The 14364-nt window shown below is 34.4% G+C and overlaps 1 long non-coding RNA gene across 2 annotated transcripts; it reads left to right on the forward strand.

Annotated features, from left to right (window-relative positions):
* The first annotated feature begins 11116 nt into the window (after positions 1-11116).
* On the forward strand, positions 11117-13267 carry LOC127869150 (uncharacterized). Of its 2 annotated transcripts, none has more exons than XR_008044434.1 (4): positions 11117-11447; positions 11720-11922; positions 12221-12387; positions 12892-13267. It is a non-coding gene; the product is annotated as an uncharacterized LOC127869150 (long non-coding RNA). The 2 variants fall into 2 exon arrangements; XR_008044435.1 differs by having other exon boundaries at positions 12221-12383.
* Positions 13268-14364: the final 1097 nt, after the last annotated feature.

Raw genomic sequence — 14364 nt, forward strand, 5'->3', positions numbered from 1 at the left:
ATCGTCTGTGCTCTAAACTTCGAAATGGTGTTGTTAAGTCTGAGAAAACATCACACACTTAATAATGTAGTACAGTGACCCCGCGTTTATCCAGACACGTCTGTTCTGGTAGAAATTTTCTAATAAACAAATCTTCCGGATTATCGAACCAGTGCCGTTTCGAGAGTTAAATATTTACCTTATGACATAAACCTTATGTTTATGTACATTTACATACTTATTTCGCATCAAAAATGATATTTTCTTGTTACGCAGACATTTAATTTGTTGAAAACAATAATTGAAGTAGAGCTTTGTCACAGATGTGACGTATTCCCCCACGTGCCGCATTGACACAGACTATTTTGCATGTTGTCTTCACAAAACAAGAGAAACTAATTTATGGTGATTTTTAAGAATTATTATGCCATTATCATTTATAGCCATTTTGACCTTTGAACTCTTGAATTTTTTCACATGACACACAGTCCAATGACTGTGAACAAAATTAATGTACAGAGTCATTTTAAAATCTCACAATGAATGACATTATATAGTTATGGCACAGACAAGCTCATTTATGGCCATTTGTTACCTTTGAACTAAAAGTATGACCTACACCTTGGATATATCGACGTAATTCGTTCGCTTGACACACCGTCCAATGATGGTGAACAAAAGAGCCAAATGATTTTAAAAACTCACAATAAACGACATAGTTATGGACCCAACAAGCTCATTTATGGCTATTTTTTACCTTTGAACTCAAAGTGTGACCTTGACCTTGGAGATATCAACGTAATTCTTTCGCGCGACACACCATACAATAATGGTGATAAAATGTGCCAAATGATTTTAAATTCTCAAAATGAACAACATAGTTATAGCAAGGACAAGCTCATTTATTGCCATATTTGACCTTTGAACTTTAAGTGTGACCTTGACCTTGGAGATATCGACGTAATTCTTTGGCGCAACACACCGTCCAATGATGGTGAACAAATGTGTCAAATGATTTTAAAATCTCACAATGAATGACATAAGAGTTATGGCCCGGACAAGCATTTGACCTTTTAACTCCAAGTGTGACCTTGACCTTTGAGATATCAACATACTTTTTTCACACGCCACAAGTACCAAGTCATTTTAAAATCTAACGATAAATAACATAGTTATGGTCCGGACAAACTTTCAGTTTAAAACACACTAAGTGACCCCGTGACCTAGTTTTTTATCTGGCATGACCCATATTCAAACTTGACCTTCACATCATCTAGATACAACTTCTGACCAAGTTTGGTGAAGATCAGATGAAATTTCAGGACAGACCGACAGACCGACCGACAGACGGACAGACCGACAAAGTGACTCCTATATAGCCCCCATTACCAACGGTAATTGGCGTATAATAAAATGTTTGTAAAACAATATATACTAAAACATGTAACCGAAATTGTACATGTACACACATCAAGGGTGTTGAAGGCAAATGACAATAAAATATAAAACTGCGAAATGATTAAAATAGCGACACGTAATGTTCGATGCGTTTTAAACGGATTGCTTAAATAATCCTAGCAAAACTTTTCACGCAAGATGACGGTCCGATTGTAATCAGCGTCTTAATTGGTCGCGTGTTCAGCTCATTAAAGACCTTTAAGAACATCATTGTATCATTTAAGATGCATTGTGTAATGCCAACATCAATCTACGTTTTAAGTCGGAGTCGATTCATGTTTAGTCACGCCTATTAGCTTTAGCGCCTAAACACAATTTTATTTCACGCCTCGGTGGGCGCGCTTTTGTTTAAACGATGGGATAGCAAATAAGCCTAAAACGACAATACTTCCTGCCTCGGTGATTGCGCTTTTGTTTATATGGTGGGTGGGCGATTAAGTCCCCATGTTGGGAAGCATCCCTATTAACGAGACATAATTACAGCTAAATACACAGATCGGTGTTGCGAAGTCCCAAGATTCCGGACTTAACGGGGCAAAATACTGCATAATAAATCCGTTCCCCTTGACTTTCGTCCAGATCGCGAGATGGCCGGACTATCGAGATCCGGATAAACGCGGGGTCACTGCATTTATATTAATGCAAATTTTTATGTGGAAAGTGAAAGTAAAAGCACAACAATGATAATATTTAACAAAATAGATTCATTAAATTGATTCTACAATACTCTTAATTAAGCTTTCTCACAGTCCTAATCATATAAGAAAAACAAGAATATAAGTTAAACTTATCAATGCTCCCCAATTATGCGCTAAGTTAATATATGGGTTTATTTTAAGAATGAGTTCCAGAAAAAGGCAATATATGTGCCAATCAATGAGCCAGAACAATTAGTTACATCTGCATTGAGAAAAATTGTAAAGGAAAAACCTGACAAGATGCACAAGTCCACCCTAACAGGACACTGTGATCAGTTTCACCATATAGGGATCATGATATATATAAGTTTCTGAGATATTTGTGTAGAGTATTTAAGAAAACATTAATATGCACAAATTATACATATCAGAATTATAAACAAGACCTTTTTAGATGACAGCGCACTCGACTATTCGAGTGCTTGACAGTTTAATGTAAGCCATCATTGAGAAATTGTTTATATTAAATAATTTATAATGGTAGATCTTTCAAAAATAAAAATAGGAAAATCTTTTTTTTTTGGGGGGGGGGGGTAGGGGGGTTGAGAGGGGGTATAATGTGGGGTGTGGTCATTTATTAGACGATCTTTCAAAAATTTAAAAAGAAAAAAAAAAAAATTTGGCAGGGGGGGGGGGGGTAGGGGGGTTCAGAAGGGGGTATAATGTGGGGTGTGGTCATTTATAAATCTTTCAAAAATAAAAAAAGGAAAAACAAATTGGGCGGGGGGAAGGTCGGGGGAGGGAGGCAGGGATTCTGGGTTGGGGCGTGGGGTATTATTTGGGTGGAATCCATTGTGGTTAATACAGGTAAGTGTTGTTTTGTCAAAGTATTATTAAAATTTGATCATAAATAAAGAAGTTATGGCAATTAATTTAAGCAAAATATTTAATTATCTAAGTATAAAAGGGGCCATAATTCTGTAAAAAAGCTTGAAACAGTTGTCTGCTCTTGTTTATATGTTGGGGTCATGTTGGTAAACAAGTATGCAAAATATGAAAGGAATATGTCAAGGGACATAGGAAATATTTGGGGTAGTACGCAAACTTTAACATAGATTTATCAATAATATGCATATTCTAAGTATAAAAGGGGAAATAATTATGTCAAAATGCTTGATACAGTGGTCTGCTCTTGTTTATAGGTTGGGGTCATGTTGGTAAATAAGTATGCAAAATATGAAAGCAATATGTCACGGGACAATGAAAATATTTGGGGTAGTACGCAAACTTTAACATTTGCACGAAAACGCCAAGGCAAACGCTATCGCCTACGCTGGGGTGAGTAGAATAGCTCCACTATATATATTGCATATATAATAGTCGAGCTAAAAACCAATAACAATACAAACAAGGGACACGCACAGAAATCAGGTATTCCAATTCTAATGCATTTTGCAATCAATGTTATAATATATTAAATCATATTAATAACAGGGGTGGCGAAATCAAATGTCCGAGTTGCCCGAGTCGTACAATTGCTAGTCTGGGCAACTGATTTTTTTCAATTAAGTTGTCCGTGGACAACAAGTTTTTTAAAAGGTGCGTCCAAGTGTACAAAAATACATTGTATTAAAGCCGTAATTACGTTTAACAAAACGGGATGTTGACACGCAATTCCATTGTTAGTGCTATTTGAGGAGCAATCAAGCTAAAATACGTGCACTCTCCTGCGCAGTGATCTCCCTTATTCTATAAGAGACTGGGAGCATGCCGCATTTTCAACATTCAGCCCGACTGTAAGACAGTGTACAGACTGGTTTCTTTATTTTTACAATCAGACGGAAATAAAAAGTATCAATCTAAGATAATCAAAACACGGTCTACCTTGTTATTTAAGACGCCTTTAATGGTAAAGATGAAACTTTTTTTTTAATCTTCAACAACGGAGCAGAAACCCGAAGCTTTGAGCAGCCCACCTCCCAAAAAACTAAGAAAAATTATGATAAAAAATATGATCTAAGTAAACGAACCAGAACTTTCCAAGAAACTTCAAAGATTTTCAATGGTTACCAGTTGATGATAATCCAATTGCTACCAGTAGCGGTGCAGAGCCTCAGTCTGATGAGGTGCACATATTGGACTAGTTAAATTTGTTAAGGTTACGATATACTTATGTTCAACACATCTTTTAATAACACTAGCTTCGCAAGATTTTAAGTTTGAGAAAGTCTTTATATTGTTTATAATATACTGCTATAATGAATGTACCATTGAAATACAATTATAAACAAAACAAGCAAATCATATTCATTTTGATATATTCCACATTATTTAACATTAATCAATAAATGCGTTTATAATTTATACAAACATTAACGGACAAGTGTAGTTCAGCAACGGACAAGGTAAATTTCCTAAATGGTTGTCCGTGGACAAGGATAGTTTTTTGAGATTTCGCCACCCCTGAATAATATTTTAATAATCTATCAGATTAATTTAGTGTCTGTATTATTGGCTGATGTTTTAAGCAATTATATTTGTTCATTTTATTTATTATAAATATATTTGTATATTCAACATGTACAATTTTAAAAACTTGCACTTTCGGACCAGCATAACTTTTCATTTGGGAAGCATTACTGAGTAGCAAGCATAAAAGAGCCGGTAATCAGTACTGAGGTGTAAGCTGGGAAGCAGTAATGAGTAGTAAGCATGACAGAGACACATTGGAAAACCATGAGAATTTCGGGAATCAGTACCGAGAAGTAAGAATGAAAGAGCCACTATGGAAAACCATGAGAATATCGGGAATCAGTACTGAGTAGTAATCTTGAAAGACCCGGGAATCAGCACTGAGTAGAAAGAGTCGGGAATCAGTACTGAGTAGTAAGCATGAAAGAGCCGGGAATCAGTACTGAGTAATAAGCAGGAAAGAGCCCGGAATCAGTACTGAGTAGTTAGCAGGGAATCAGTACTGAGTAGTGAGCAGGGAATCAGTACTGAGTAGTGAGCAGGGAATCAGTACTGAGTAGTGAGCATAAAATAACCACAATGGAAAGCCATGAGAATATCGGGAAGCAGTACTGAGTAGTGAGCATGAAAGAGCCGGGAATCAGTACTGAGTAGTGGGCATGAAATAACCACAATGGAAAGCCATGAGAATATCGGGAAGCAGTACTGAGTAATGAGCATGAAAGAGCCGGGAATCAGTACTGAGTAGTAAGCAGGAAAGAGCAACAATTGAAAACCATGAGAATATTGGTATGACATGGTTGAAGACAAGACCATCAAGGGGTAAATTGGGTAAACATGTTACTTCTAGTATGCACTTTTTTTCATTTGACGTAGCGATCTAGTTTTTGGACCTAGTTTTGTTATAGACATATTTTTTATTTAGACCAATGTTCTGACAAAGTTTCGTGAATATTTGAAATAAATATAATCTCTAGTGTTTTAACAGTGTAATTTTTTATTACGGGCAATGCATGTTTGACAATGGGAATAAATTTCATCACAAAATCACTACATAAGCACATTGTGCTAATGTTAGCTCAGAAGAAAACAAGCTATGGTACATCTGTATTAGATTTGACAGAGCACAGTGAACAGGGTTTGTATTCAACAAGTGTGTAAATAGGCTGGGGTCCTTGGCGTTGCAAGGCATTTGACTGAAACTGGTTAATGGAATATATTTATTTTTTGCTTACATTAACTATAAACTTGACTATAAAAGTGTTTTACCATAATAATACAATAATGTATACATTGAATCTTCTGAAAACAAAGTTGTTGACCGGACTGGGGTTTTCATTCCATAAAAGCAAAATACTTTTTCTAGTGCATACTCACAATGAGGGTATTGTTCTAGTCTGTATATGCTTCCTACATCACTTAGTTAGGATTGAACACTTCTCACAATCAACAGGCCAGCTGTCAATAATCTTCCTTGTTACGAAGAACACTAATGGTTTTCAAGCAGCGGTTTAAGTGTGCTGGCATGACTAAGTGTTAAAATCTTCCTTTTGCAGTATGTAGATGGTGTGAATGTAGAGAGTGAATATTAACCCTTTGCATGCTGGGAAATTTTTCGTCTGCTAAAATGTCGTCTGCTGAATTTCTAAAATTAGCACTTTCTGCGATTGTTTTTCAAAGAATACTATCAGAATAGCAAACAGTTTGGATCCAGATGAGATGCCACGTTATGTGGCGTCTCATCTGGATCTTAACTGTTTGCACAGGCCTTCAAAATTAAAGGGTTAAATCCTTACAATGGTAATGTTATCATAGAAAATTCAACTAAAAGCTTCTTTATATTTGACAAGTTCAGTGTTTTAAACTTCAAATTGGCGTTGATAAGTCAATGTTAACTTCATCCCTGTTTTATGCTAAGTTCCTATTGATGAATATATTAAAATATATTTATATTAAATGTAATTTCCATGTCAGTCAGCAATTTAGAATTTAATCAAATAATATATTGCGTTAAAAAGTACTACATGTTGTGTATAGATGATTGTTTCCGAATGTAGTAACCCTTTACCACTTTGATGCACATTTTGACTCATTTGAAGTCCCTTTGAAAGTTTAATTTAATACATTATCTTTCTTACTAGTTTTAAGTTTTAAAGGCTTCATTCCAACCATGAGCCACTGATGAGCAGCAAACAGCATACAACCTGAAGAGCCCGCCGCCCGCCAAGGGTGAAACTATTATATGTCCCGTTTATAAAAACGGGCATATAAAAAATATATTATCTAGATCTCTGATGTATGTTTCCATAGATGTGACATTTACTCCTCTTCTGTTTTAAATGCAATCCTCTTTTTCTATATCGTTCCCACAACATAATAACTCGATGGAACGAGTTAGCTATGTCGTGGAAATGTCTAACTAAGTCAAGAGAACGCGAGAAAAAAGAGGGATGCAAAACTAAATACATGAGTGATGCAATGAAAAAAGAGCAGTTCATTTATAAAAGGAGAATTGCATTAAACAATATACTGCACTCCTCTTTTATTTAGTTTTGCACTCCTCTGTTTTCTATCTCGATTTTTTCCCTGTACTAAGTAAGCCGTTCCCACGACATAGCTAACTCGTAACATTCCCACGAAAAATAAGTCGATCCCGTCAGTCAGTTAGTTGACAGGCCAATAACCACATTTGCTAAAACTATTTTTAGAGGACCAAAATACAAGATGAAATTAATATATTAAAGCAAAGAATATTTAACAGTCATTTTGTTATACAAATTTGTCAACCTCTTTTTGTGACCAGCTTATACAACTGCATTCAAATTTAAACCGCTGTTGTAGAGAGACACTATGCATTTACAACATTATAAATAAATTTGCGAAACCTAAGTGACAAGCCGGTTCAGAGTATAACAAGTTATAAGTACAGTACTGCCAACGCGGAAAAAACGTATTTCGCGATCCGCGGCGGCAAGGCGAAACGAGGCGATGCCGCTTCAGTCGTTGAAGCCGCCTCAGTATGCGGTGGCAAGTCGCATTTCGCCGTGAAGCTTCGCATCTGTCCGCGGAGGCATGCCGCGATCCGCGACATGATGCCTAGTCGATGCGCATCATGAATTAAAAAATATTTTTAAAATTATTAGTTACATGTAGTTAACAAATTTAGAAAGAACAATTATAATAATAATTAAAATCATAATAAATTTATTGGGCGTGGATTGTATTAGCATATACATGTTAACATAGTTAATGTGTCTGGCCAAATTAAGTTGTCAAGGCTCCAGCATATGGTGGATTTATAAATTAATTGAATGTTGATTTTTCTATTATATTTAAGCTGAGAAAATTAGCAGTTTGTAGCCACATCAATAATCAAGACGGTGAAGACGTATTTGTTGTTTTGTTATTTATCAGCTAATTTTAACTATTGTTTGAATATATTCCAGTTTTAAAGCAAATGCTGGTAAATATTTACAATACATAAACATTCTCCATATTTCCTTAAGTATCAAATACATTTTGGCATTTGTTACTTTTTAAAGAGATGATGAAATAACGTCTAATCAGGGCGTTTTTTTTTCAGCTGAACACACGATTTACGCCATGATGTTCATGTATTTAACCAACACAAAATACACCCACACTTTCCAAACGACGTTCTACAGTGTCTGCATAATTTTCGCGCGCTTTTTATGAAACAAAGGATATTTTAGCACTGTTTATTTGACGCTATAATTTGCCAAAGGTCAAGTAAGCATTAAATTCTGAAGTGCTTTTCGGATTACAAATTTAATAATGATAATCTGATAATCGAACGAAACATTAACAGTTGCGCGTAATTAATTCAACGATAATTTGTTAAAGCGCATTACGTGCCATTTCGCTTCTTAAAAAATGAAAATAATAATTATGAAACCAGCGTCAATCTTGGTTTCTACGCTACACGTACATGTATGTACATGTAGGTGGATATTTTTCACTCGATCCGTCGCGTATGTATGCGGCATATTTACACCGCAAAAGTATGCGAGGTTAATACAGACTCGGCGTTTTTGCGCATATCAATGCCGAGTGCCACGGCGATACGCCGCATGAACACACGATTTGGCCGTCGCGTACTAATAATCTGGCCGTGGCGTAGCCGCAGATTATGTTTGTGCCGCGTTGGCTGTACTGTTGTTTTGGTCTAACTGTTTAAAAGGATGTGGTTCATGGAGTGCGAAATGTAATCTAGACTTCAGGATCATTACTAACATTAAGGATGTTAGTCAACATAAACAATAGTAAACCTATTGGCTTTGCATGTTGGGTGCACTGATGGTGCATAATATGTTGATATTTATAAAATCTACATAAACCATGTGACCCTTAACCATTCAGACCAAGTTTCATTGACTAAAACAAATTAAAGCATTTATAGTGTCTATAAGTTTTTCTAAGCATTTAAATGGTAAGTTTTTAATACACTTAATTTAGAATTGACAGTTTTTGTGCTATTGCGATGATACAAATTCGGACCAATGAATCATAAGGGTAGCTTCTACAGTTTCAACAATTTTTGCGTAACCTTTAACCTGTTGACCAGTTTTTTTTTATATCCATTGACCCAAATTTTACCGAAACCTAAATATTTTTTAGATAAACAGTTTTATTTCTATAGTGAAATTATGTGCATGAATTCGCTTGGAATATGTTTTAATTTGGCCTTATTTGAATGTCAGAGTTTGCTTTACTAGATCTGTACTGTAACTGTGATCTACTTTTAGTGATTGTTTTCACCCAATTGGGAACTGGTCCGGTACACATGCCATTGGGAATTTTTCGCGTCGTGAAATCATCAAATTTGGAAAAAAAGGAGTCGCGAAATCTTCCAATTGGGAAAAACGAAGTTATGAATTGTACCAATTGAAGAATGGTATTTTAATGAATTTGCCTACACCATCTTCAACTTGTCCCACTGTTTCCAGTGTTTCATGAGCACTAGTCCTCGGTGCATAGACTTTGTCATTAACATACTCAAGTATCATAGGACTTGTAGCTTCATCATGTTCGTCGTCAATCTGCATTTGGCTACTGTCATCTTGGACAATTTTTGTTGCAATTTGGGTGTGGAGTTGTCATGAAAACACATTTATTTATGCAAAATCAAAATACTTGTAGAAATTGTCAAATGATGTTTCTATGCATAGATATAGTACACTATTATCATATTTTCCTAGGCTGGGCACACCCTTGCAAAAAGTTAACCCACTTTCATACCAAAACACACTTAAACCAACATAAAACTGTGTTTTTTCTAAGTTTTTCTGAGCAGAAGTTGGTTTTTGCTAATAAAAGCGAGTTTTATGTGAGCTAAACTGTGCTTAACTGAGTTTAAAGTTGGTTTTTTAAAGTAGATGTGTGTTAAAGCGAGTTTTTTTGCTGTAAGAAGTTGGTTTTTTATGTGTCAAAAGTGAGTCTTTTTATTTATGAGTTGGTTTATGTGTGTTTAAGTGTGTCTTTTTGTTTCATAAGCGAGTCTTTTACAACAGAAGTGGGTCTTTTTATAAACAGAAGTGGGTTAAAGCGAGTTTAAGTTGGTCTTTTTATAAATAATTTGAAAGCCGCAACAAGGCTAAAAGACTCACTTTAACACACTTATCAATAAGTTGGTCTTTTGTTTATTAACATAACTCAACAATAAAACAATAATTCTTCAACTAGGTCTTTGTTTCATGTTTATAGCCATATATTATCAAGGTGAATTGTAAAGGGGCTTTTTACAGCTTGTTTGCCATTGCACCTTTTGTACATTTATGGGCTCCCCATAATTTTAAGGAAACATTGGATAAAAATTGCTCTTTCAGAACATCACAGGTTCACAGATACTATAAAAATGTTAAAATGTTCAAACTTAGTTTTATACCTGAATATGAAATTGTTTGTCTTTCACTTTGAATCAATACATAAATATTAAATATATTATAAGAACAATCACACATCTATAAAAATGTGAATACTTCCATTTAATTCATGTTCTTTGGAGAATTCAATAGACTTACAGTGTGTTTTTTTATTCATTTTTTGAGGGGGAGAGTGACACTGTTTCTATAATAAATAAAACTAGTTTCAGTGTGAAAGTGTTGATTAATATATGGAAACTTATGTGGGCTTGCCAGCATCAATTATATCTCCTCAACATAAAAACAATAACTATTTTAACTTTCTTATACTGATATTTAACCCCAATACAATTAATGCCTACCACATTGACCTTTAACATACAATTTAAAAGGCAATAAAAATAAATAATATTTATACTATTAATATTGTTAGCTAACACCATTCAGCATGTTTTTTTTAAATATTCACAATTAAATATAATATGCTAAGGGTGCTGTGTATTATTCAATAAATACATATATGTTGGTGTTGAAATCAGTAGATATTTCTCAGATTTAGTAATTGACTGACACACATAAGAGATTAGCCCTTCCCCCCCCCCCCAATTAAATCATAAACATTAATTCTTATCACAGTATCAGTGCTCCATCTATAGGCCTAACAAAGGGGTGTTGATGGACTTTTGATTGGCTGAGCCACCATCTATTTGAAAACAAGCGACTTTGATTGGCTGGAGACAGGAAGTTATGTTTTGAAAACAAAGGGGGTTTTCATCAACTGACTTTGAGCTTTAAGGTATAATTGAGTAACATTAAGACTTATAATTCTAGTTTAAAATGTCTTGAATAACTTTCAGCATGAAGTATTGTGTGGTGAAAACAATGTGTATGTACTACAATGTGTAAATCAACAATAAGTTTGTTGCAAAGGAGATTCAAAGTGGATGGTTAAAGTGATATGGTCTCATAATTCATCAACTGCCTGTTATCTTGGAATACTGAAGAACAGTTGTTTTAGGTTTGTATTTTCATTTTTACATCACTTTTTTATTTAGTTTTATATTGAATTAATTATGATCATTATCATATTTATGTATTGTCACTGGGAAATGTAAATGGATAAGTATAAATGTAATGCAATTATAAGGAAAAACAGCACCATTTGAATAATTATGGCTGTATTTTATGATTATTGTCATCTTAAATGTTATTTATACCTATTTCTGGTCATTAATGAACAGATTTCTTTCCCACATATTCAATGAAAACTTTTATATTTTAAATTTGAAGGTTAAACTCCCAAGGTGAAATTTACATTGATTAGAAGATTCTTTGGATAGAATATTCCTGCCAAAAGACAGCAGAAGGGGGACAAACTGATGTATGGATTTTGACACCAGATTTTACCCTGCACGAGCAGCCCAACTTGAGTAGATCAGGAGTGGGAAAACCGAGCCCTGTCCTTGACCAAGGAAAGTTGGATTTGTTGAGAGGTAAAACTATACAGGTTTTAGCATTTGAAAGGCGTCACACTTCCGACCAGTCCACACAGCCAAATGAGACCACATATCTTGGTACATTTTCAAACAGTATTTTCTACCACACGTAATTTCTTTTAATTATTTATGACAAGCGTTAAGTCACATGTGATCACAGGATTTAAATTGCAAAAATAAACAAACAAAAACAACAAGCAAACAAACTTGTTTTGATTTAAATTAATAATATTTATAGTAACAAGATATACCATAACAGCAATAGTTATCACTAACATTATAAAATATCTTTCAGGACCTGATCTCAAATGAGATCATGCACAAGACGCACCTCGCAAAGGCCATGACAGTATAGTTTTCAGACCTGATCAGCTGGTGACTGCTCTATGAAGTGCTGTTCAACCTCCCCTAAGGGGGAGATTCGAGAGGGTCTCCTGATTGCTGAACACTACGCCATGGTTGGTATGATTCTTTTTTATAGGGAAAAAGGGGATTTAAATATATAGGTGTTCTACTGCCTCCATATTCATTTTGAAACAAACATAATGCAATTGATTCAAATTTGACTCCAGCACATAATCTGTCTTGCGTTAATTTAATACTACTGCTAAAATTTAAGAGTTACTAAAAATTGTGTTTGTTTATAAAAGTTTTGAGAATTTAACACATAGGCAGACAAAAATAACCTCAGTATAAAGTTAACGATCAAGCTCTAATTTTGAACGATATAAAAAATTCAAGCAACATTAATTTGCCTCCTTGTTTCAAAAACCTCTTTTGAAATCCTTCTAATGTAGATGATGTTAAAATGGGATATCTGAACTGATGATATTGATGTAAAAGTTTATTCCACCAAAATCAAGTCATTCAGATCAGACTTGATTTGGGTGGAATAAACTTCTACATGTTTTTTTAATACTGTAATGTACAGTAAAATCCTGCATTGATTGTTCATATACATTTCAGTTGTCATCTCCAAAAAGTTTGCCCTGCCCATATCAACAGTAGAAGAGAACATGAGATGGGCCTTGAGGAGGCTTCGTGTCATGTACTGCGGGGAGAATATATAAACTGTTTAGTGCTGAGCAATATGTTCCTTTGTTCATAGGTGTAAATATGTGTAAAGGGCTATTCCAGGAAAAGATAGGATGAAGGATTCCTTAATGTTGTCATTTTATAAATCCGGTACCACCAACACAGTTAAAAACAATTATTATTAATTTTATCCTCTGTATCACCCCTCACTAACTGAAACTGTATATAATCATGGTTCATACCCTTCCTCCCATTTTTACCTGTGGTAGCCCAAAGAGGAGAATGTTATTTATTTTAATTTATTATGTTAAATGTCTTGCATATTGTGATAATGTATCTTGGGTAGATGTTTTCCTGGTTTTGTTAAAAATGCACTGTAAAAATGTTCACATTATTTGTTTTTTTTAATATAAACATTGTTTTTTGCAAATTGTGTGTGTCTTTTATTTATAATCACACGGGGCTTGTAATGATCTGTTGTGATTTTATCTCAAATAACCTTTTTACCATTAAGGTGTAAATATTTTTTTTTACAAAGGTTACAGGTCAAACAAGCAAAATTTTATGATCCCTTAAGCGAACAAAAGACTCACAAAAACCAACTTAAACACACTATTGTAGACAGAAGTGTGTTTAAGTTGGTTTTTTGTGAGTTTTGGTATGTTGGTTTTTTGTGAGTTTTGGTATGTTGGTTTTTTTGTGGGTTTTGGTATGTTGGTTTTTTGTGAGTTTTGGTATGTTGGTTTTTGTGAGTTTTTTCTGTGTTTAACTCAGTTTTAACCAAGTTGGTAAAAAAACCCACTTTAAACACAGAAAAAACCAACATACCAAAACTCACAAAAAACCAACATACCGAAACTCACAAAAAACCAACATACCAAAACTCACAAAAAACCAACTTACCAAAGCCCACATTTATGTAACAAGTGAGTTTTTTCTGTGTTTAACTCAGTTTTAACCAAGTTGGTAAAAATACCCATTTTAAACACAGAAAAAACCAACTTACCAAAACTCGCAAAAAACCAACATACCGAAACTCACAAAAAACCAACTTACCAAAACTCACAAAAAACCAACTTACCAAAGCCCACATTTATGTAACAAGTGAGTTTTTTCTGTGTTTAACTCAGTTTTAACCAAGTTGGTAAAAATACCCACTTTTAACACAGAAAAAACCAACTTACCAAAACTCACAAAAACCAACATACCAAAACCCACTAAAAACCAACTGCCAATACCGCTTGGTTTAACACGGATAAAACTCGTGTTTAACTCGAGTTTTACACACTTATTTGGGAAGGGTATAATAATTTGCGTTCAAAAAATAAAATCATTGGCGTCGCTCTGGAGAGGCGACTAGTATGTAATGCATTTTTTTTCGCTTATGGGAGGAGATGTTATTTT

Source organism: Dreissena polymorpha, chromosome 2 (assembly GCF_020536995.1).
Source record: "Dreissena polymorpha isolate Duluth1 chromosome 2, UMN_Dpol_1.0, whole genome shotgun sequence".
NCBI lineage: Eukaryota > Metazoa > Mollusca > Bivalvia > Myida > Dreissenidae > Dreissena > Dreissena polymorpha.